Consider the following 21,617-nt stretch of genomic DNA (forward strand, 5'->3'; position numbering starts at 1 on the left):
GCATCTTGTACAGGAGAAGTTCTTAACATGTATTTCTGAAGGAGGGAGGAAGACAGGGAAGGAATCCAAGAGGAAGAGGAAGTCATCTTCTCATGGTTGAAATTTGTGACCAGTAAAGGATAATTTGTTTGATCTTCTGGACCCTTTTATATAACGAGCTCGAAGAGGCTTACCAGAATAGACCTGATATAGACAGAGGCAAACACCACCTGACTATATGTTATAATATAAGGATTGTCAAAAATATACCTGCTTGAAATTCCCATGTTGAGTCACTTTTTAGGTTAAAATATTGATGTTTTTGTTAAAACGCTTTTTGTTGTTAAAAAATTCTTTTAAATTTTTAAATTGTTAAAATGCAAATATTTTAACTATTACAGCAATTGCCTTGTTGCTCAGAGTGTAGCCAATGGACTAGCGGCATCAGCACCACCTGAGGGAAAATTTAGAAATATAGAATCTCAGGCCTCACCCTGAGATCTGCATTTTAATAAGGTCTTTGGGTGACCTACATGCATGTTAAATTTTGAGATATTTACATATGTTTGTATATAGGTGTATTATATATTATACATATATTCCCCTGGGATTCACAAAGGGTTCTTTGTCATTAATACTTAGAACATTTCCACACTATCCTGAGAGGAGGAGAGAGTTCCAGAATAACTTACAAAAAACAAATTCAGTATTTGTGAATCAAGAGTAACAGAGGGTTTCTCTGGTAGCACAGTAGCTGAGACTCTGCCTGCTAATGCAGGGGACACGGGTTCGAGCCCTGGTCTGGGAAGCTCCCACATGCCGTGGAGCAACTAGGCCCATGAGCATGAGCCACAACTACTGATCCTGCGCGTCTGGAGCCTGTGCTCTGCAACGAGAGGCCGTGATAGTGAGAGGCCCCCGCTTGCCGCAACTGGAGAAAGCCCTCGCACAGAAACGAAGACCCAACACAGCCAAAAATAAAAATAAATTAATTAAAAGAAGGCTCAACATTTAAAAAAAAAAAAGAGTGACAGAAAAGTTATGAATCTTGGGATACAGCCAAAATGGTAATTAAGCCTGAGTCTAAGACAATCTATAGTACCAAGGTCAAAGCAAGCACAAGCTCCTCATCTGGGGATTGGGATGAACTAGGAAAGGAGGGAAGGAGGAGGAATGAAAGGAAAGTGGAAGAATATTATTTCTTTTATGGATGTCCCTGGATTTTGTATGCAATTTACCAATAGATTTACTTTGGGGTGCCATTTTACAATACATCAACAATTTCTTAATTTGCCTACACATTTAGAGAAGGTAAGCAAGGCATAAATAGCCCTGGCTTAGGGGTTCTCTGGTCACTAGTCCTCTCTGGGCTACTAATTAGCTCAATGCTCCAGGAGAAGGCAGTTAGCTCTGGGCCTCTGTCCTCTCACTTATATGGAGGAGGTTTGCACTATAAGCTCTCTGTGGTTTCCAGCAATAGTATTCCATGATTCTAAGTGGCATCTTACCAACATATGCCAAATCATGTTACAATCACACATCTCTTTCCAAACAGTATATTCATCTGCCATGGAGGAAACTGCTCTCTTTCAAACAGTAAAGTGTCTATGTACTTTAAGTAGATGCTGGGTTTGTGGCAGGGCTGCTCTTAAATAGTGCAGCACGCTTATTCTGTAATCATCTGCTCCTCCCTCTTCTCCCCTTCAAACTGTTACCCTCATTACCAATAGAAATTCCCTCAGAGTCAGTCCCTGGGTGAATAAATGTCATAAAGGAGCTAGAATTAAAGTCATGGAGGAGATATTAAGTATGTATGTATATACATCAATTAACAACATATATTCATACACATGCAAGTACATATTATATGTAAGCTGTAAATAATAGTTTTATTGTTTCCCCTAATATTTCATTAACTTTTTATTTAAATTTAACCTAGTTGCATCTATAAGTGAAAAAAATTAATAGAAAGTATCTATGTCCCTACATGTGGAAAACATATTAGCCTGAGGGAAATCCCTCATCTAGAAATTGGGAAAGGAAGAGACTTGGTTCACAAGTGGAGCGAAGCTTTAACCCAAGAACAAATTTGTATACTGTATAGGTATCCTCCACCTGGGAAAGTGATCCTGCACAAAACTATATCTTCTTTAAAAAGGCATGGTAGACACCTGGATCCATTGAATTTGTAGGGTTAATTACCGAAAACTTTAATACACAGTTGTTTTTTCAAATGCCCTCATAAAGTTTTTTGATTATTAACTTCATGTTTTTATGAGAGTAGGGTTAGCAACAATTGCCTAAATGGTTTTCAACACTGATATAATGGGAGAGGATTATGCATTGAAAGGTGGAGCCCACATTATACTTGAATTGGTTGAACTGAGACTCATTTTTAACTAAGGATACCCCTGGTTATACTTGCAGTGGATACAGAGATTAATCAGACCCAGATAAAATGAAAGCCTCTTCCCTTTCTGCCAAGTATCCATTCATGCTGGCGGGAATGAACAGAACACAGGTATTTCCACAGAATGGCCCACAAGAATTCTCCCTTGATAAATAGTTTTAGTTTCTCTCCATGTAGTGTTCCCACTCCAGGATCTAAAGTTCCCAACTGTGGCTTCTGAAAAATATTTCTTGTCCTGTCATTTGAAAGTCTGGAGAAAATCTGCTTCAGTAAATATTCTACTGCATTCTTTCCACACTTCCATTCTTTCATCAATGAACTTATTACCATGGCCACAGATGATTCTCCTTTAATTCATTTATCATTTAACATTCATTTATCATTACCAGAAGCATCAAGCTCCTGATCCACGTATTTGCACCTGGTAAACCAACCGTGTCATTCATAGGCTATGCTCTCTTTTTCTTTGCTACAATAGCAAACATCTAAGTAGCAGCAGGACCTGCTGGTCTGAGCACAAGTCTGGGAGTCAGTAACTTTGAGTTCAAATTCCTACTCTGCACACGTTTGTTCTGAAGATGTGAGCTGTCCTATGAACGCACTCACCATGGCATTCAAACAAGCCTGGAAACTACTGTGCCTATGTGCTAACACAAAGAAATCTTTCTTGCAGCTGTGCTTATGGCATTTTTCAAGTCTTCTAATGGAGGTTTGGTCTGCCACAAAAAGCATAGTGAAAGGCAAAGAGCAAGTGGCCCAGCTTGCCCTTCAGTTAGAATGACTTTGACTGCTCAGAGTCCGGCAGGTGGCAAAAGGAAGATTTCAAGGTCAATTTCCTCACCTTTCAAACTTGTGATTTCATATTAAAGGATCAGGCTGTCAGCCTCCCTGTGTCGACAATTCTCTGTGGGAAGGTTAATGTCACTTCTAAGCTTAATAATGGCCCCAAAGTTAGGAATGTACTGTAAACAACCTGAATGTGATGAGTAAGTCAAAATAAACAAGAATGATAAAAAACAAACTGTGCCTGAAATTCTTTACAGCTAATACTGGCTACAAAAAAGGGGAAAATATAAGCTAAGGTTGTATTTACCAAGGGTCAAATTTGTGTATGAAAAGGAAAGCATTTTTTAAAAATGCAGATGTACCATCCTCATACTATGAAATCAAATGTAGCATTTTCACGCTATGAAACTGAAAATTTCCATTTCAGTGTTTGGCAACATATAACCCAACACAAATCTTCTTAAAATTACTTAAGTACCTAATGACATTTACAAAATTAGTATAAAGTCTCAGCATTTTCTTCTGTAAAATGAGTATAGCATCATCTCCCTTACTCATGTCACAAGATCACGATGGGTTGAAATACATTATTTATGTTAAAGAGCTGAAGTGAATAGTAAATCAATATAGAATCATCAGATTTGGCCACTGGTCTTGAAAACTTGTCAAAAGGTATTTGTTCAGTTACTCTAAGCTATCATGATTTTTGCTGCTCTCAAATGCAGTGGTCCTCAACCTGGCTACACATTAAAATCATCTAGGGAGCTTTTAAAAATTTCCAATTCCCAGTCCCATCCTAGCCCAATTAAACTAGAAGACCTAAGAAGGAACTGAGAAATCACTATTCTCAAAGGGTGATTCTAATGTGTGGTTAGAGTAGAGAACCACTAATGGAGTACCAATCTGCTTACATAACAATAAACTGGAAAGCCAAGAGTTAACAAATGAAAGCTAGGCATGCTCTAGGCTGTGATGCAAACATCTTCCTAACCTTTACACTTCTTCCTATGTGCAAGTTTAGTTTTCCACTAAACTTCTAATTATTATCTCACCTAATAGAGCTTGGAAGACCAAAGGATTAGTGAAGAGAGAAAAACTTCCACAATTTGGATTAATTGGAAAATTCTATCTAAATTAATGGAAATCCAACACATTAGAATATTTTTGAAAGAAACATAATTTTCTGCCTCAAAATACCATCTTTTTCCAAATAAAGGCTTACAAGTTCAACCAACCTTTCATTCATTAAGTAAGACTTGTAGAAGTCCTTAAGATACTTCTTTCAATGAATATTTTTAATATATGTAATTATAAAGTAGGTTATATCAGTATATCAAATGCTTACAAGATGTTAATACATTTTCATTAATGATTAGATTATGTGACCTTGCAATAAGGGACAAACATAACATTTGCAGTAGCCCCTACTTTTCCTAATTCTTCCAAACTACAGTTTCTGATACTTCCTTCTACTTGTAGGCTTGGTCACATTAACCCCATGTCTCATTTCTCATTCCAACTTCCTCTCTCACTGTTGTTCTAACACACACACACACACACACACACACACACAAAATCACACAATCTTTGAAAAGGTAGACATATCATCAGCTCTACTCCCTAACTAGCAGAGCCTAGAATTAGTCTTGTTTCCCATATACCTGATATCCACTAGGCTGGGGATGAGAATGAGCATCTTAATCATGGCTGACACTATACTGTCTCATTATCATGTGACTAAACTCAGAGCTAGAATGAGAGATTTGCCAGCCAGGGACAATAAAATATTATAAGAATCGTTATTATTACTGGAAATATAATGAGAAAATGGATAATCAGAACTCTTCTCAAGAAGAATACTATATTCCATTGGTAGGAATGAGCCACCTTAGAAGGAAGGAGAAATAAGACTATCAAGGAAGCTAAACTGCCTTCCAAAGAGTAAGGTCTTGCTAACTGCTGGACTTTTTTGTGTTATTTTATTTTATTTTGGAGTATAGTTGATTAACAATGTTGTGTTACTTTTGGGTGTACAGCAAAGTGATTCAGTATTTATTCTTTTTCAAATTATTTTCCCATTTAGGTTATTACAGGATATTGAGCAGAGTTCCCTGTGCTATACAGTAGGTCCTTGTTGGTTATCTATTTTAAATATAACAGTGTGCTGATTCACTTTGTTATAAAGCAGAAATTAACACACCATTGTAAAGCAATTATACTCCAATAAAGATGTTTAAAAATATATATATAACAGTATGTATATGTCAATCCCAAACTCCCAATCTATCCCTCCCCCACCCTTCCCCCCCCAGCTGCAGGACTTTCGAGGTGAATAAGTTTGGAACTATGGTTGTCTTGCTCAGAAACACATTAGGATGACTGGGCGCTGCCACCATTATTTCTTAGGTTCTATATTCCCTGCCTGCCCCTGGCCTTTCCTTTCAATCAGTTTTTCTCAATGTGAGATTTCCAGAGCTACAGTATCAGTGGCTCCTAAAATGTTGTTAGACATGCATATTGTCAGGCCTTTCCCCAGACCTACTAAATCAAAACCTCTAGGGTGGAACCCAGAAATCTATGTTTTAACAAGTCTTCCAGGTGATGCAGATACATTCTCCAACTTCAGAGACATTGCTCTAATGGTTGAATAAAAATTGAAGGGTAATGAACAAAAATAATGGGTGTTAAATTATTAGTCTTCCCAAGACACTATGCTACAGATAGTATTCCATCCCTGACTCTGAGGAAAAGAAGCCCTGATTTATAGTGTTTGCCAATTTCTGAGATATAAATATTCCCACTCTGGCTACCAACATGATGTCACCAAACACAGAGTTGTGAAGAGATGTGTATAATCAGCTCTGGAGAACCTGTGTAAGCCAGCCACAGCACACCACTGCCAGAAGCTCATAGTAGTCCAAATAATCCCTATGACCCAATCCACCCGATTTTTAAAGGTAGAACTATTAAAATAAAAATATGAAACTACAGCAAATTTGAGAAGTTAACATAGTTAATGTATACCATTCATTTTTCAACAAAAATGTATTGGGTATCTACTAGCTATCAGGTACTTATAGGCACTATGATAGAACAGTGAGCCAAATAAACAAAAACTCACATCCTCATGGTGCTTCCATTATAAAGGGCAGACCACAGGCATAACAGATCAGTAAAGATGGTGATAGGTGCTATGGAGAAAAATTAAAGGAGATGAATATGTAGGTTCTTAATTTTAAATAGTATGGTCAGAGAGAATCTCACTGACAAGCAGACATCTGAGCACGGGCCTGAAGGAACTGAGGAAAGAATTTTTCATGGAGAGGCAACAGCAAGTACAAAGGTCCTGAGGCAGGAAGGTACTTAAAGGTCTCAAGGCACAGCAATGAGATGACATGAGAGAATGGCAAGAGCTTTCACATTGAGATGGGAGCCAATGGGGTGTTTTAAGCAAAGGAGTGACATGACTTGATATAATTTTAATAGGATCACTCTGGCTCATGTGTAGAGAATGGATTGTTCCCATGCAAACTGAATGAAGTATGTAAACAGGGAGGCTGTGTGAGAAGATATTACCACAACCCAGGTGAGACATGGTAGTAGACTGAGCCAGAGTGATAGCAATGGAATTCAAGAGAAATGGTCAGATTCTGAATGTGTTTTGAATATAAAGGCACCAGATTTGCCAATGAACCAGGTGTGGGGCATAAAAGAAAGAAAAGAATCAATGATGACTCCAAGGTCTTAAAGTTGAGCAACTGGAGGGATTCGGGTGGCATTAGATGAGATGGGGAACCTTTGGTAGGAGAAGACTGAGGAATTCAGTTTTGGACATGTTATGTTTGAAATGACTATTATATATCCAACAGAAGCTATATAAGTAGTATATGTAAGAGCTCAGAGTTCATGGGAGAATTCTGGGCTAGAGCTGTACATTTGGTAAATCAGGAAATAGATGGCGTTTAAAGCCATGAGACTGAACGACCAGAACAGTCAGTTCAGGCACAGGATGGAAGAAGTCCAAGAATTGAGTCTTAGGATAAACCAGTAAAGGTGGTGAAGACAGGAACCAGAAAAGGGGGATCTCTTGGTTCATAGCATCTGTGCCTACAATTTGATATAGAATTAGTTGAGTAATGAACACTGAGTACCTACTAAATGCCAGGCACTATTTCAAGTAAAGTGCCAAAGTCTTATAATACTAAATTGGATTAATAATGAAGACAGGATTGACAGGCAAAAACCCTACCCTTGCTAAGGAAGGGTGATTTTAGTTAAAATACCCCAGTTTCCAAATAAAGGGTATCCAAATTAAGAAGATTCACTGTTCCCATTCAAATTGGAAAAAGAAATTAAAAAAATAAAAAATCCAATATAATTTTAAACTTTTATTTCACTTACCTCAACTGCCAACTCCACCAAGAAATATGTCCTGAGTGTAATCCTTCAAAATTAGCCATGCATTTGGTCTACCACTCCATAAACCCTCCTGGGTAATGCCCAACTGTACGTTAACACTCTCTCTTCTTAACCTTCCACAAAAGTAGGTTCGGCTTACTCTCACAGCACTCAACTTCAGTTTGTAATCGTTGTTTCCAGATTTTTAAAAATTCTTTGTCCTTCCTTCCTTCCTTTCTTTTTACTCAACATTTATGCCATCAACAATTAAGAATGTACTACGGGGGCTTCCCTGGTGGCGCAGTGGTTGAGAGTCCCCCTGCCGAGGCAGGGGACACGGGTTCGTGCCCCGGTATGGGAGGATTCCGCATACCACGGAGTGGCTGGGCCCGTGAGCCATGGCTGCTGGGCCTGCGTGTCCGGAGCCTGTGCTCCGCAGCAGGAGGGGCCACAGCAGTGAGGGGCCCACATACCGAAAAAAAAAATTAAAAATGTGCTACGTACTATCCTCAGGACATGTGATCTTTACAGTTGTTTATATCTCTAACCTCCTGGTAGGTAGCTTTGCAGATTTTAGGAAGCCAATTAAATATCAGGCAATTTAAAGAATAAATTTATCAGCAGTTGTTAATTAAAATGCCCTCCTTGTCTTTTTTCTAAAGTTAAATATCTGTGCCAATCCATATGCAGAGCCCAAGTAATAGAACAATGAAAGAAAATTTGGTGGAGTGGAAGGAACACTTGCAGCACTGTTAGCAGCTCCCGATTTCAATACTTACTTATAAAAGAGAAAGACAAAGAGTTGCTGTGAGTGTCAAAGCAACATGCACAAATGCAGTTCCAACAATACAATCAGACTTCATTCTTTACGTAAATTTTATCCTCTTGCTTCTGTCATCAAGAATCAGAATGAGTATGCTCCTCCAGTTTGCATTTTCAAAAGTGGGAGTTTGTTCCCAACTGGCTGACTTACTCCCAGGATTATCTCATCAGACACTGTATCCTGCCTTTTGGGTTTGTTTGTTTGTTTTGTTTGTTTCAAGCCAAAGTTGAATTATTTCCCAACAAAGAAGCAACATCTACTGTTGTATATATAATCAAAAGATTACATTCTGCACCAAATATTTTTTAACTTTTTCATAATATTCACTTTCTTTTTCCCAAGGAAAATTATTTTTTAAAAATCTTGGGGAAATCTTTCTACAATCTCAAGTTACAATGATCAGAACTCAATATTTTATTTGTCTGTAGGGTTATATTTGTGCAAAATATCCTCTCATATAGGAAATAAAATTATATAAGTGAATATGGCATATCGCCTTAGCATTGGATATTATCAATGATATATGATATAATAATATCATAGTAGGTTTTTTTTTTAATTTCTTCATTTAAACTATTAGTTTTTTCTGCAGAAGATAAACTCTTCATGTTTGGATTTGGAACCCATGAATACATAGAAAGCAATAATTCTGCAGTTAAATTTGTGGACCAAAAAATCCATGCTTTTTCTCTTCTGTTGACAAAAGGACCTAAACAAAATTACAGTCTGTTGATAAATATGTAATAAATATATTTATTCAAAGGAGTAAAGGAACAAGAGTTTATCAAAGATGTGTTTCATCCATCAAGAACTATATGAAGTTCTTAATTGTATGTTTCTATGTATAAACTACAGACATTGGAAGCAAAGCACTTGAAAACATTTAAGTTGCCTTGCGCTTCAGAAATTTTACAAAAACTTACTTGGTTACTTATGCCAGAAAAATAAAATAAAAAAACAGGTTTTACTCTTTATGTTCTTTTTATAATTCAATACATCACAATATATTTTAAGTAGAATAAATCACTTACGAGCACTGTCTATTAGAGGCCCATTCATAAATAAAGAGGAACAGAACTAGAAAATTCCACATCCTGAAACTTTCATAGATTTCTAAGAATTGGAAATAAAAAATGTATACAAATGTTCCCAATAACAAATTGAAAGCCACTGTCGACTAAAAGCATATAAAATATATGACTTTGCTTTTAATATTTTACTTTTAATGAAATAGATATGCAGAACAATACATAAAACACATCGTTATCACAGTTTATAATCAGTAGTAAAATTAAAAACTCATGTATTCATCACACAGGTCAAGAATAGGGCATTGCCAGCACTCCAACAAATAGAGAACTGCTTCTTCATGGAAGAAGGAAGGAAGGGAAGAACAAAGGAAGCCAGGGAAAGGCACAAACTCTACCTAAACTACATGTGATAATTACAGCTATAAGTACAGAGAGTGGGAACCATGAGAAACCTACAGACCACATCTTCTAATTTCATAATAAGGTTAATAAGATCTTTGTCGAACAGAAGGACTAAATCACTGTTTTCCAAAGTTCACCCCCTTGGAAACCAAGTCCCCAAAGAGGTTATCTCAAAAAAAATTCTATAGTCAATTGTATAACCGATGCACATCAGAATGATTCACAATACACATTAGTATATTAAAGCCCCAGAAATCTTGAAGTAAAAAGATCTCTAACTTTTTTTGACACAACTTTCCTAAACTTCCATAGAACACTTTGTGTCAGAAATTATCTAAATAAAGCAGTTCTGGGCTAATTTAAGTTAGTATTAACAATGTATCTTTTATGTCCCCAAGCCTGTGAAGTATTTTCTTTCTTTTCGCTTTCGCCCTATAGAATCCACAGTTGATTCAGCTTAAAGTAACTCTAGAGTTTTTGAGGGTTTTTTCCCCATTATCAAATGAAGCTTCACTTTGACATTTTTATCACTTCCTATTTAAATCTTGAGAGAAGTCCTTTCATTTACTGAATTGCTTTTTCAATGTCTTACATTTCATCCAGACTCTCAAGTACTTTTGAAGAATTATATTTTATAATACTAGGGTATTGAGAAGAAATATTTCCTTCTTCCTATACATTTATTTTGCTTTTCTAACCACGTCTGACAGAACGTACCTTTGCATTCTATGAAGGCTCTTTCAAGGTGTGTTAACATGTCAGTCGATGGTCTAGCAACTCTATTAAAGATTTGTAGTTGTTAAAGTGCTTCTTTTCTAAAAATGCATACATGACTTGAAAAATCAGTCCAGAGAGTTCTACATTTCAACCCTCTCACCTATTCTCTAATATCAGTTTCTCTGTCAAAATGAAGTTTCTCTGTCAACTGGAGACTTGGTTGACCAGAATATACCATTCCCCAACTAGCCTGAGATACCAAGGTGTTACTTCACTGTCCAAAGTTGTCACTTTACTGCTCTACCCAAACCTGCAGCACCCCCATGCTTACAACCTCCTCTATTATTATTTGAAATATCAAGAGAGTTAAATGATACAATTAAAAGCAACTTTAAATAATCATAATGTTAAACACGCCTATTTCAAACAACATTTTTTGTGCTTCTGCTGGACATTCTGGAAAAAACCCTGGAACAAAGTAGGAGGCATGGAGGTGGGGAACAGGATGCCAGTTAATAATAACAGACCTACATTATTTACAAAAAACATTTGATTATAATTTTTTAAATAAAATATATCCTTAAGTATACAAAACCTGATCGTGAAATTGTTCTAGTCACTATTATTGCATTAAAATCACTGCAAAACTTAGTGGCGTAAAATGAGCATTTTTAGAATGACCACAGAAACTGTGGGTCATGAATTCATGTTGAGTACAATTTGTTGCTGCTCTTTGATATTTTGGGCCTCAGCTGGGAGAGACTCAAATAACTGGAACTAGGACAGCTAAGGCTGGGGACCCACTTCCAAGATGGTTTCTTTACATACATGTGTGGAACCTTGGAAAGGATGGCTGGAAAGCCGGGGTCAGGTGAGATGATTAGCTGAGCATACCTACACATGGGCTTTCCAGCCTGGGGGCCACAGCATAGTCAGACTTCTCACATTGCAGCCCATTGTATCAAAAAAGAAGTCAGAACACACAAAGCCTTTTATGATCTGGTCTCAGAAGTCTCAAAGTGTCACTTCAGCCATATATTCTTGGTTTCAGCAGTCACGATCTCACCCAGATACAAGGGGAGCGGACATAGATCCCGTATCTCAATGAAATAACTGTTAAAGAACTAATTTAAGCTGGCATAGAAATACTTTACAAAAAGCTTCTAACATTTTCTCCAGCAAAAGAACTTCTAGATTTCCTATCTCGGAACCACCTGAGATAAAGTGAAGTGGTATGATAGGATGATTTGGGGCAACTTGGAATATAAACTCTCAGAGAAAAACAACAGAGCTTGAGAGTTGAACCGTGAGAGAAAACTGAGTATTAGTGAGGGGGTTGCTATCTTCATTTCTGCAGAAAAGAGAAAAATAAACAAATACAAACTATGAGGCTTGATTGAAAAGCGAAGAAGAGACCTTATAATATGTAAGATCCAATCGAAGTTTCCCGTATTACTGGCATTAATCAGAATGGTTACCACAATGTATTAGTAAAGAGCACACATTGCTCTGAATTAGAAATTCATATCTGGGGTAACAGACTAATCCTTCATAAGATACCAATGAATCAACTCATCAAGTGGATATATGCATTTGTGCCCTCATTCAGTGTTAGTCTATCCATCTACCCATACAGTCCTTCAACAAACAAGTAATGAGTACTTCCTATGTTCTTGTACTGTCCTGTTTGCTGAGAACACATTGATAGATGGTATTGTTAGTTCCTACTCTTACACAACTCAGTCTAGAGCAATTTTCATACTTGTTCAGCTTCCTTTTTTAAGCAATCCTGTCACAGAAGCTTAAAATCTACAGGTGTTAATAAAATGTGAGTGAAATAACAGACATCCAAAGAACTAAAAGTCACTAAGCAGTGTATAAATGAGTCATGAAATAAATGGTATGCATAGTAAGTAATTTAATTTCAGACTACAAAGGATCACTGTGGAACTAGGCAAACTAAGAAGACTTCATGGAGGTGTTCTAGAGATTTGTCCTCTAAAAAGAGATAACTAAGGACCAGATACTGAGATTTATTTGTACCAATTATATATTTTCAAAGGTATGTAAAAATTAAGAATTTCCACATAACAAATAAAGTATAAGAAATGTTCTATGCCTTTAAGTTTATCCAAGCCAAGCTATATTTAGCTCCCAGTGTCCCTTGGCCAAGTTTGGTGTAAAGAACAACATCAATAATTTTTTGTGTTTTACTGCTATATTTCACTCCCCTGCACACCTCTCTCTCTCTCTCTCTCTCCCCCACACACCCTCCATTCTTCTCACTCATTTATTGTACCAAGATATCAGATCTTACAAAGGCCAAGAAAAATAGAGGATGTTCTTAACCAGTGGTTACTCTTGGCCATTTTACAGCACTCACTGTCCTTGTTAACATAGTTCATTCAGAGGTGGACAATGCTGCTATGGGCTCAATTCCATGTTATCAAAACTGTCTCTATGGACTTTCTACTAGTCTGTCAAGTCAATGTTGGGCTTACTGCCCAACTTCCTGGGCACTTTCACAAAGAAAGCTAGTATAAACTTTCCTCTGGGGTAAGGAGATCTAGAACATGTGAAAACACAAAGCTGAACTTTCTGTCCAGAAAGTGTATAACTTTTTCTTTATTCTGTTGTTGGTAAATCTATTCCAGCAAAAAGCCTAAGAACAAGGTAATAAAATTATCAATACATTGTCCTGCCACAAGTGATAACTGCACTTTTTCTTTTATTTAATTGTTACCAACTTTCAGAAAAGAACTACCTTGCGAAAAGGGGAGATTAAAGCACATGAATCTTGAATACCTATTAGCTACCCAAATATGAGAGAAAATGTGTAAATGGCCTTGGTAATAAGAAAATGAAAAGGCATTTCTGTTTAGTGATACATCTAACATACCTAATATCAATCATTTTTGCTCTAATTCTGCTATCATTTATAAACTATTTGGTATTCATTGTAATTTATCCAATCATAATAAATTCATTTGACATTTGGAGATTGTAGACTGAAAATTGTCATACAATTTGTATATTTTTCAGGGTCAACTGCTCACCAATACTATGAATTTTTTTCCTACTTTGAAAACTCAGCTGAAACAATAGTTTTTCATAATTGACAAGAAGCACCTAGCAGTAATCCTGGTTTTTTCCCTCCTTTTGCATTTTCGATGGAGGCACTTTTAATGCAGCATCTCAGCAGCAGAGATTGCCACTGTTAACATGTTGATTCAATCTGTCTTCAATCTATACCACCAACTGAGGAATATTAACCATATTTTACATTTCAGTAGTCAATCTGCCTATTCTATTTATTTTCTGAATGAAATAGCTTGGTATAATTCTTGGTGGTCATATTAACAAATGGTGTCATTATTGGTATAAAAATAATAACACTGCATTTAAATATGATTTCTCTGTTGAGAGCCTCATTTTGCAGGAAGTTAAAATCACTCCCATCAGGGATATAACAAAGTTAAGTGTTTTGCCCAGCACACTGAGCTATTAAGATAATCAAAAAACTTTTTTTCCTACATTCCAATCTTTATAACTTAACTTCATCCCTGCTCCTCACTGAATACTGTCTATAAATGAATATACTCTGCACATTGTAACTACATCTGCCAAAACAAGCTGCACAGAACCATGGATTTGTGGAACATAATTGCTCAAAAATTCTCCAGCAGTTTTGAAACTCGGTTGCACATTGGAATCACCTGGGGAGCTCTAAAAAATGCTGCTGCCTGGGTCAGGCCCTAGAGATTCTAATTTAATTGGTATAGCTGAGGCCTAAGCATCAGTATTTTTAAAAGCTCCCCAGGTGATTCTAATACACAGCCAAAACCGAGAACCACTGTGCTAAACCCCTGTTTTACAGATGAAACAATTAACCCTATCAGTGACGCATATAAATTTGATGTTAGAACTAAAGCTAAAACTCAAGTTTTCAAAATTCCAGTTAATAACTCTTTTCACTAACTCAAGGGTTTTCATTTGTGTTTCTCTGGGCCTAGGGTTCCTCGGAGATACTTCAGGGGCAATGGAAACAACAGAGTTGAAAGAGCAGAGGTCTTATCCCAATTACCCCCTAACAAGAAAAGCTTCAATTTCTCTGTTTTAAATGTTGGACTGAAGGCTTCCCTGGTGGCCCAGTGGTTGAGAGTCCGCCTGCCGATGCAGGGGACACGGGTTTGTGCCCCAGTCCAGGAAAATCCCACATGCCGCGGAGCGGCTGGGCCCGTGAGCCATGGCCGCTGAGCCTGCGCGTCCGGAGCCTCTGCTCCGCAACGGGAGAGGCCACAACAGTGAGAGGCCTGCGTACCGCAAAAAAAAAAAAAAATGTTGGAATAAAACAGAGGAAAAATTGTCTACTTGCCAAAAGTAAAAATAAGTTTTAAACTGTTTCAAATAGACCATGTATATGTATATATAAAACAAGAGATCACCTTCTCAGAAAGAGAAAGAGAGAGAGAGAGAGGGAAGGAGGGAGGGAGGGAGGGAGGGAAGGAAGGAAGGAAGGGAGGGAGGGGAGGGAAGGAAGGAAGGGAGGGAGGGGAGGGAAGGAAGGAAGGAGAGAAGGAAGGAGGGAAGGAAGGAGGGAGGGAAGGAAGGAAGGAGGGAGGGAAGGAAGGAAGGAGGGAGGGAAGGAGGGAAGGAGGGAGGAAAGAGTGCTTGCTTCAGCAACACACATGCTAAAATTGCAATGATACAGAGAAGATTAGCATGGTCCTTACACAAGGATGACATATAAAATCATAAAGTGTTCCATTAAAAACAAAAGAAGAAATTGGGCTTCCCTGGTGGCACAGTGGTTGAGAGTCCGCCTGCCGATGCAGGGGACACGGGTTTGTGCCCCGGTCCGGGAAGATCCCACATGCCGCAGAGCGGCTGCGCCCGTGAGCCATGGCCGCTGAGCCTGCGCGTCCGGAGCCTGTGCTCCGCAACGGGAGAGGCCACAACAGCGAGAAGCCCGCGTACCACAAAAAAAAAAAAAAAAAAAGAAGAAGAAGAAGAAATTATGACTTTTCAAAGATAACCCCAGGCCAGTGGATAAAGCTATATATATTAAAATGTAAATCTGGGGATTTGATCAGTTTAAATCTAACACAATGAAGAGTCCTTAGGGCCTAAGTGACTGCTTTTAACATCCCAGTGTGTATTTTATAACTCTTAAGGAGGACTGTGTCCTTCCACAGTGTGAAGTAGATTGAGAATGCCCTGAGGAACCTAATTCTGAGAAGATAAGTGGAATTTTCATTAAGCAAACAAGAAAGCGAAGCTGGACAGAGTGGAAGGTCAGGAGAGGAGTCCAGAAAAAACTGTAAGGACAAGGACAGGAAAGTTGGATAGAAAATGCTAAGACAGGAACTCTGGTTCCTGATAAAAACTAGACTTACACTTATTTTATAGGCTAAATGATAAAGGCATACAACCTGAGAAGAAGAGAAAGTGGAGAACAGCTGTTTCATCATCATAATCTCTGTCTAGAACACCTCCATCCATTTTATCTTTGGAGTAGGCTGGAGCAATGAAGTTAAACTACAGTGCTGAACTTGGCTATTCATAAGCTATGATACCAGCTAAGACTCAATCAACATCTACCAAAATCTTGGAAGTTGCTACTTAACATTTGTCTCTATAGTTTTATTTATTCATTATTTCTGCCTTAGGATTTCCAGCAAATATCCGCTCTTTTATTTTTATTTTGATAGATTTATATTTCCCACTACTACATAAAATCTGAAATAGAATCTCATTGATAATTTTGTTATTAATAACTGGAAATGATAATTTATAATAAGAATAGTTAACATACATTGATCACCTTCTACATGCCAAAAAACGAGTGTCACCCTATAAATATTATCCTTAATCACCACAAAAACAATATGAAGCTAACGTTGCTATCTTCTTTCTTCTCATGGGGAAGCTTGGGCTCAATAAGGTTATTTTGTCCAAGGTTACACAATTTTAATCTATTTTTGTCAAGATTTCCAAAGCCTGTGTTCTTTCCTCTACTACACTATGCTATTTCATTCTCTCCAAAGACCCCTGAATCAAGTGGAAATGCCCCAATGTTTCTGAAATATGTAGGCCAGCAATATTAAGCATATTTGAAGCTACATTTTTCCATTTATGTGACTCCATTTTCCTTTGTACCCAGACACCCTTGGGAAACTACTACTTTACCATGAGTTGCAGATTAAAGTAAAATAAAAAAGTAATCATAAAAAGCATTTCATGACATAGGAGGATGTTCATTTCTGAATAAGACTTGACAAAATTTCATCAAATTTTATGAGCTTTAAGCATCGTATGTTAATGAATCTGGAAGGTTATCTAACATATAATACTTAATCTTCTGCTTATCTACCTTATAGCAGACAAACATACTTATTTTTGAAAATCTTTTTTTGTTTCCTTTTGCAGAATATCTAGTAAAAATTTGACATTGTTATCACTGAGTTTAAAATGCTACATGATTTCCTATTAAAATTCTTAAAAATATAATATAGAGGTCCCTTTTTTCTCCCATTTACCAAGGATGCATATCTTAACTCATCTTCTCTAAAATAAATCTACCACTGTATAAATCTAACCTAACATTAAAGTAAGATTAGAAGATCACAAATCTAACATAACACTAAAGTAAGATTTTGCTAGATCATTTTGTATTACAAACCCTGTATGCAGAGCTTTATTAATGGCTGATACTTACTTGCAGTATAATAAATATTCAGCTTCCCAAGGGTGACTTCATTCCAGTTTTATCTTCTTCCATATTTAAATCCTGTACCAGCCATCTCTGCTTACTGAAACAAAAAGAGTTAAAAATTACTGAGTACTTAATATATCCTAGGTATTTTAATCATTTTATTTTTTCAATATGCTTTTCTTTTTTTTAATTTTTATTGGAGTATAGTTGATTTACAATGTTGTATTAGTTTCAGGTGTACGGCAAAGTGAATCAGTTACACATATACATATATCCACTCTTTTTTTTTAGATTCTTTTCCCATATAGGTCATTACAGAGTATTGAGTAGAGTTCCCTGTGCTATACAGCAGGTTCTTAGTAGTTACCTATTTGATATATATTCAACAGTAGCATGTATATGTCAATCCCAATCTATCTACCCAGCCCCCCACTTATCCCCTGGTAAACCATAAGTTTGTTTTCTATACCCGTGACTCTGCTTCTGTTTTGTAAATAAGTTCATTTGTACTCTTTTTTTAGATTCCACATATAAGCGATATCATATGATATTTGTCTTTATGTGTCTGACTTACGTCACCCAGTATGACAATCTCTAGGTCCATCCATGTTGCTGCGAATGGCATTAGTTTTTCTTTTTATGGCTGTGCAATATTACATTATATATATAATGGAATATTATATTATATTATAATAATAATAATATAATTATAATTATATATATAATTATTGTATTATAATATATTATAATGGAATATATATACACATACCATATCTTCTTTATCCATTCCTCTGTTGATGGACATTTAGGTTGCTTCCATGTCCTGGCTATTGTAAATAGTGCTGCAATGAACATTGGGGTGCATATATCTTTTTGAATTATGGTTTCCTCAGGGTATATGCCCAGTAGTGGGATTGCTGGGTCACATGGTAGTCCTATTTTTAGTTTTTTAAGGAACCTCCATAGTGTTCTCCATAGTGGTTGTACCAATTTACATTCCCACCAACAGCACAGGAGGGTTTCCTTTTCTCCACCCCCTCTCCAACATTTACTGTTTGTAGATTTTTGATGATGGCCATTCTGACCAGTGTGAGGTGATACCTCATTGTAGTTTTGTTTTGCATTTCTCTAATAATTAGTGATGTTGAGCAACTTTTCATGTGCTTTTTTGCCATCTGTATGTCTTCTCTGGAGAAATGTCTATTTAGATCTTCCACGCATTTTTCGATTGTTATTTGTTTTGTTGATATTGAGCTGCATGAGCTGTTTGTATATTTTGGAGACTAATCCCTTGTTGGTTGCTTAGTTTGCAAATATTTTCTCCCATTCTGAGGGTCGTCTTTTTGTTTTGTTTATGGTTTCCTTTGCTATGCAAAAGCTTTCAAGTTTAATTAGATCCCATTTGTTTATTTTAGGTTTTATTTTCATTACTCTAGGAGGTGGATCAAAAAAGATCTTGCTGTGATTTATGTCAAAGAGTGTTCTGCCTATGTTTTCCTGTAAGAGTTTTATAGTATCCAGCCTTATATTTTAAACAGAACATCTTGATTTATCCTCATGACAGATCTATAAAGGATATACAAATATTACCCCCATTTTACAGATAAGAAAACTGAGTTTAAGTAATATACCCAAATTTATTCAGTTAACAAGTATAGAGCATGGATTCAAATCCAAGTAGTCTTAACTCGAGAGTCTTTTGATGACTTAGCTACTCTTTAACATATAACTTTCACTCCCTTTGGCCCCTTCTCTTAGTCTGCCTTAAGTTATTGTAATACCTCACTGCCTGCACAAATTCAGAAAATAAAGGACAGAGTCTCTGTCTCTTTTATTCCTTTTATCATCTTACTATTTCCCAAGATAAGACCCGGACAAAATAGTTCAACTTGAATTAAATTATTAAATTAATTAGATGAATCATTTATTCATTCCATAAATATCTATTAAGCATGTCTCTGTGCCAGTTACTGTGATATAATATACGATAGAGATAGAATGGTCAACAATGTAGGTAAGGGTCTTCTTTACCCTCCTAAAATGAATATTCTAATTTGGTGACATTATATTTATAAACTAATTCTAGGTGGTCAGTGATTTTGTTGTTACACTTTTAGTTGTCAGTGAAAGAAACACAATCAAAACTAGCTTAAGTTAAAAGGTAACTTAATGACTTACATTGCTGAGAAATCTAAGAGGTGACTGACTTCAGACACAATTCGATCTAGGGTGTCAAAAATGCCATCAAGAAGTATTCTCTCTCTCTCCCCGACCCCTTTCTCTCTCTCTCTCCCTCTCTCTCTCTCTCTCTCCCTAATTTCTGCTTTCCTCATTCTGTTTTATCCTTAGGCAGAGCTCTCTCCATGTGATGGCAACAAGAGCTCCCAGGTACTCCAACTTACATCCTAGCGACTAAGGGGCAGGAAAGTACTTTTTCCTTAAAGTTCCGGCAAACACTTTTGGTGGAGCTCTCATTGTCCATGTTTGGGTCACACATCCATCTCTAAACCAATCAAAATGGTCATATTCATTGGCCTTGCCTGATGTGCTCATAGCTCATCCCTGTGGTAGAGGGGTGGAGCCTAGAAAACTGGGGAAAGGGAAAAGTGCCAATAAACCACATAGCTTACCACTATTAAGGAAACAAAAGTGTTAGCTCCTCCATAAACTCACTGGGCAAGAAACAGTTCTTTATCCTATCATTAAAAGAAATTACCCCTCATAAAATGATCACCACCACCAAAAAAGATTTTTTTAAAAACCTTAGTTTGAATCATTTTCTTGTATTGGTAACTCTACTAAACACACCCATGATATTTAACCCATTAGTTTAAAAAAAGGGACAATCTCACCACAAAAGCAGCAGGCTATTAGCCAGATTCTAAACTGATGTATGCATTAAAATGGCTACAATTAAGAGCTATTTTTATTTTAAAAATCCAAATATTAACAAAACGTCTAATTGCTTCTTTTAGATAATTGGAATGATAATCTCTTCTACCCATACCACGTCCACAGAAAACCTTTCCTGAGCTCAGTTTAAACAATCTTTATTAGCATATCATCCGTTGATCCCAAAAATGCTTGATAAGTAGTATCACAAATTGGTACATAAAAAGTGAACTCAAAGTCAAACTGATTTACATATTAAAATTCTGAAAAACAGAATCGCACCAAATACAGCTATAATGTATAAAACACAGTGGTAGACTGAAATTAATGGGAAGGTCAGGGAATGGAAAGCAAATAGAAGTAACTGAAATACACTTTAATTCCTTTCACTTTGGCGGACTGCATACATAAGCAGTGAAAAATCACCTAGTTGATTATGGGAACACAGGGAGCAATCAAAGTTAAAAAAAAACCAAAGGAGCAAGAAATCAAGGTAGCTAAAGGGAATAACTTGGCAACAGATGAGAAATAAAAATAAAGAAAGCAGCTGACAAACTGAAAAAGGTGACTGGGGAATCCTCAGGGCACAATGAGGGAAAGTGGGCTTTAACAAAATGTAGGGACAGACTTTCAGCTACAACCAAAAACCTCATGAGATATTAACAATGAGCCCACTAGTTAAAAACAGAACTAAATGCAGCTGGTATAATTTCAGAGTCCAGTAGATAGCATCAATCCATAAGAAGAAAATCCATCAGGTATTATTAGTGAAGAATGTAAAGGTACCAAATTGTATATGCATACTACATGAACTAGGCTAAGTATAGAGCAATAAAAAGGGGAGCTTAAGACACTTAAATAGGGCTTCCCTGGTGGCACAGTGGTTAAGAATACGCCTGCCAATGCAAGAGACATGGGTTTGAGCCCTGGTCCGGGAAGATCCCACGTGCTGTGGAGCAACTAAGCCCACGCGCCACAACTACTGAAGCCTGCACGCCTAGAGCCTGTGCTCTGCAACAAGAGAACCACCGCAATGAGAAGCCCACAGACCGCAGTGAAGAGTAGGCCCCACTCACCACAACTAGAGAAAGCACGCATGCAGCAACAAAGACCCAACTCAGCTAAAAATAAATAAATAAATAAATTTATTTTAAAAAAAAAGACAAATAAACAGACAATGAAACAAATAAACAATACTGATGGGAGCCTCTTCTTTCTAAGGGATTTGGGATTATATCAGACAAGAAGTCCTCCTTAGGACAGTGAGCTCATGTAAAACAAAGAAATTCTCATTAAAATGCTGTTAAAGGAATGGAGACCCAGATTAGACTTCTACTTACATATCAACCTAATCTTTTTTTTTTAAGTGTAACAAAAAGAATTCTATATGTTCATCAAAGAACATTTTATTTTCTCTGGAGCACATAGCCAGACAGCATTTTGCAATTAGGTGGGAACATGTAA

The 21,617-nt window shown here is 36.8% G+C and overlaps 1 non-coding gene across 1 annotated transcript; it reads left to right on the plus strand.

Moving 5' to 3' along the window:
• The first annotated feature begins 15,213 nt into the window (after positions 1-15,213).
• On the plus strand, positions 15,214-15,320 carry LOC113610716 (U6 spliceosomal RNA). The gene has a single exon (XR_003429188.1). It is a non-coding gene; the product is annotated as a U6 spliceosomal RNA (small nuclear RNA).
• The last annotated feature ends 6,297 nt before the right edge of the window (positions 15,321-21,617 follow it).

The sequence above is a fragment of the Aethalodelphis obliquidens genome, unplaced genomic scaffold (assembly GCF_003676395.1).
Source record: "Aethalodelphis obliquidens isolate GAN/ISIS:26980383/991018 unplaced genomic scaffold, ASM367639v1 scaffold64, whole genome shotgun sequence".
In the NCBI taxonomy this organism is placed as follows: Eukaryota; Metazoa; Chordata; class Mammalia; order Artiodactyla; family Delphinidae; genus Aethalodelphis; species Aethalodelphis obliquidens.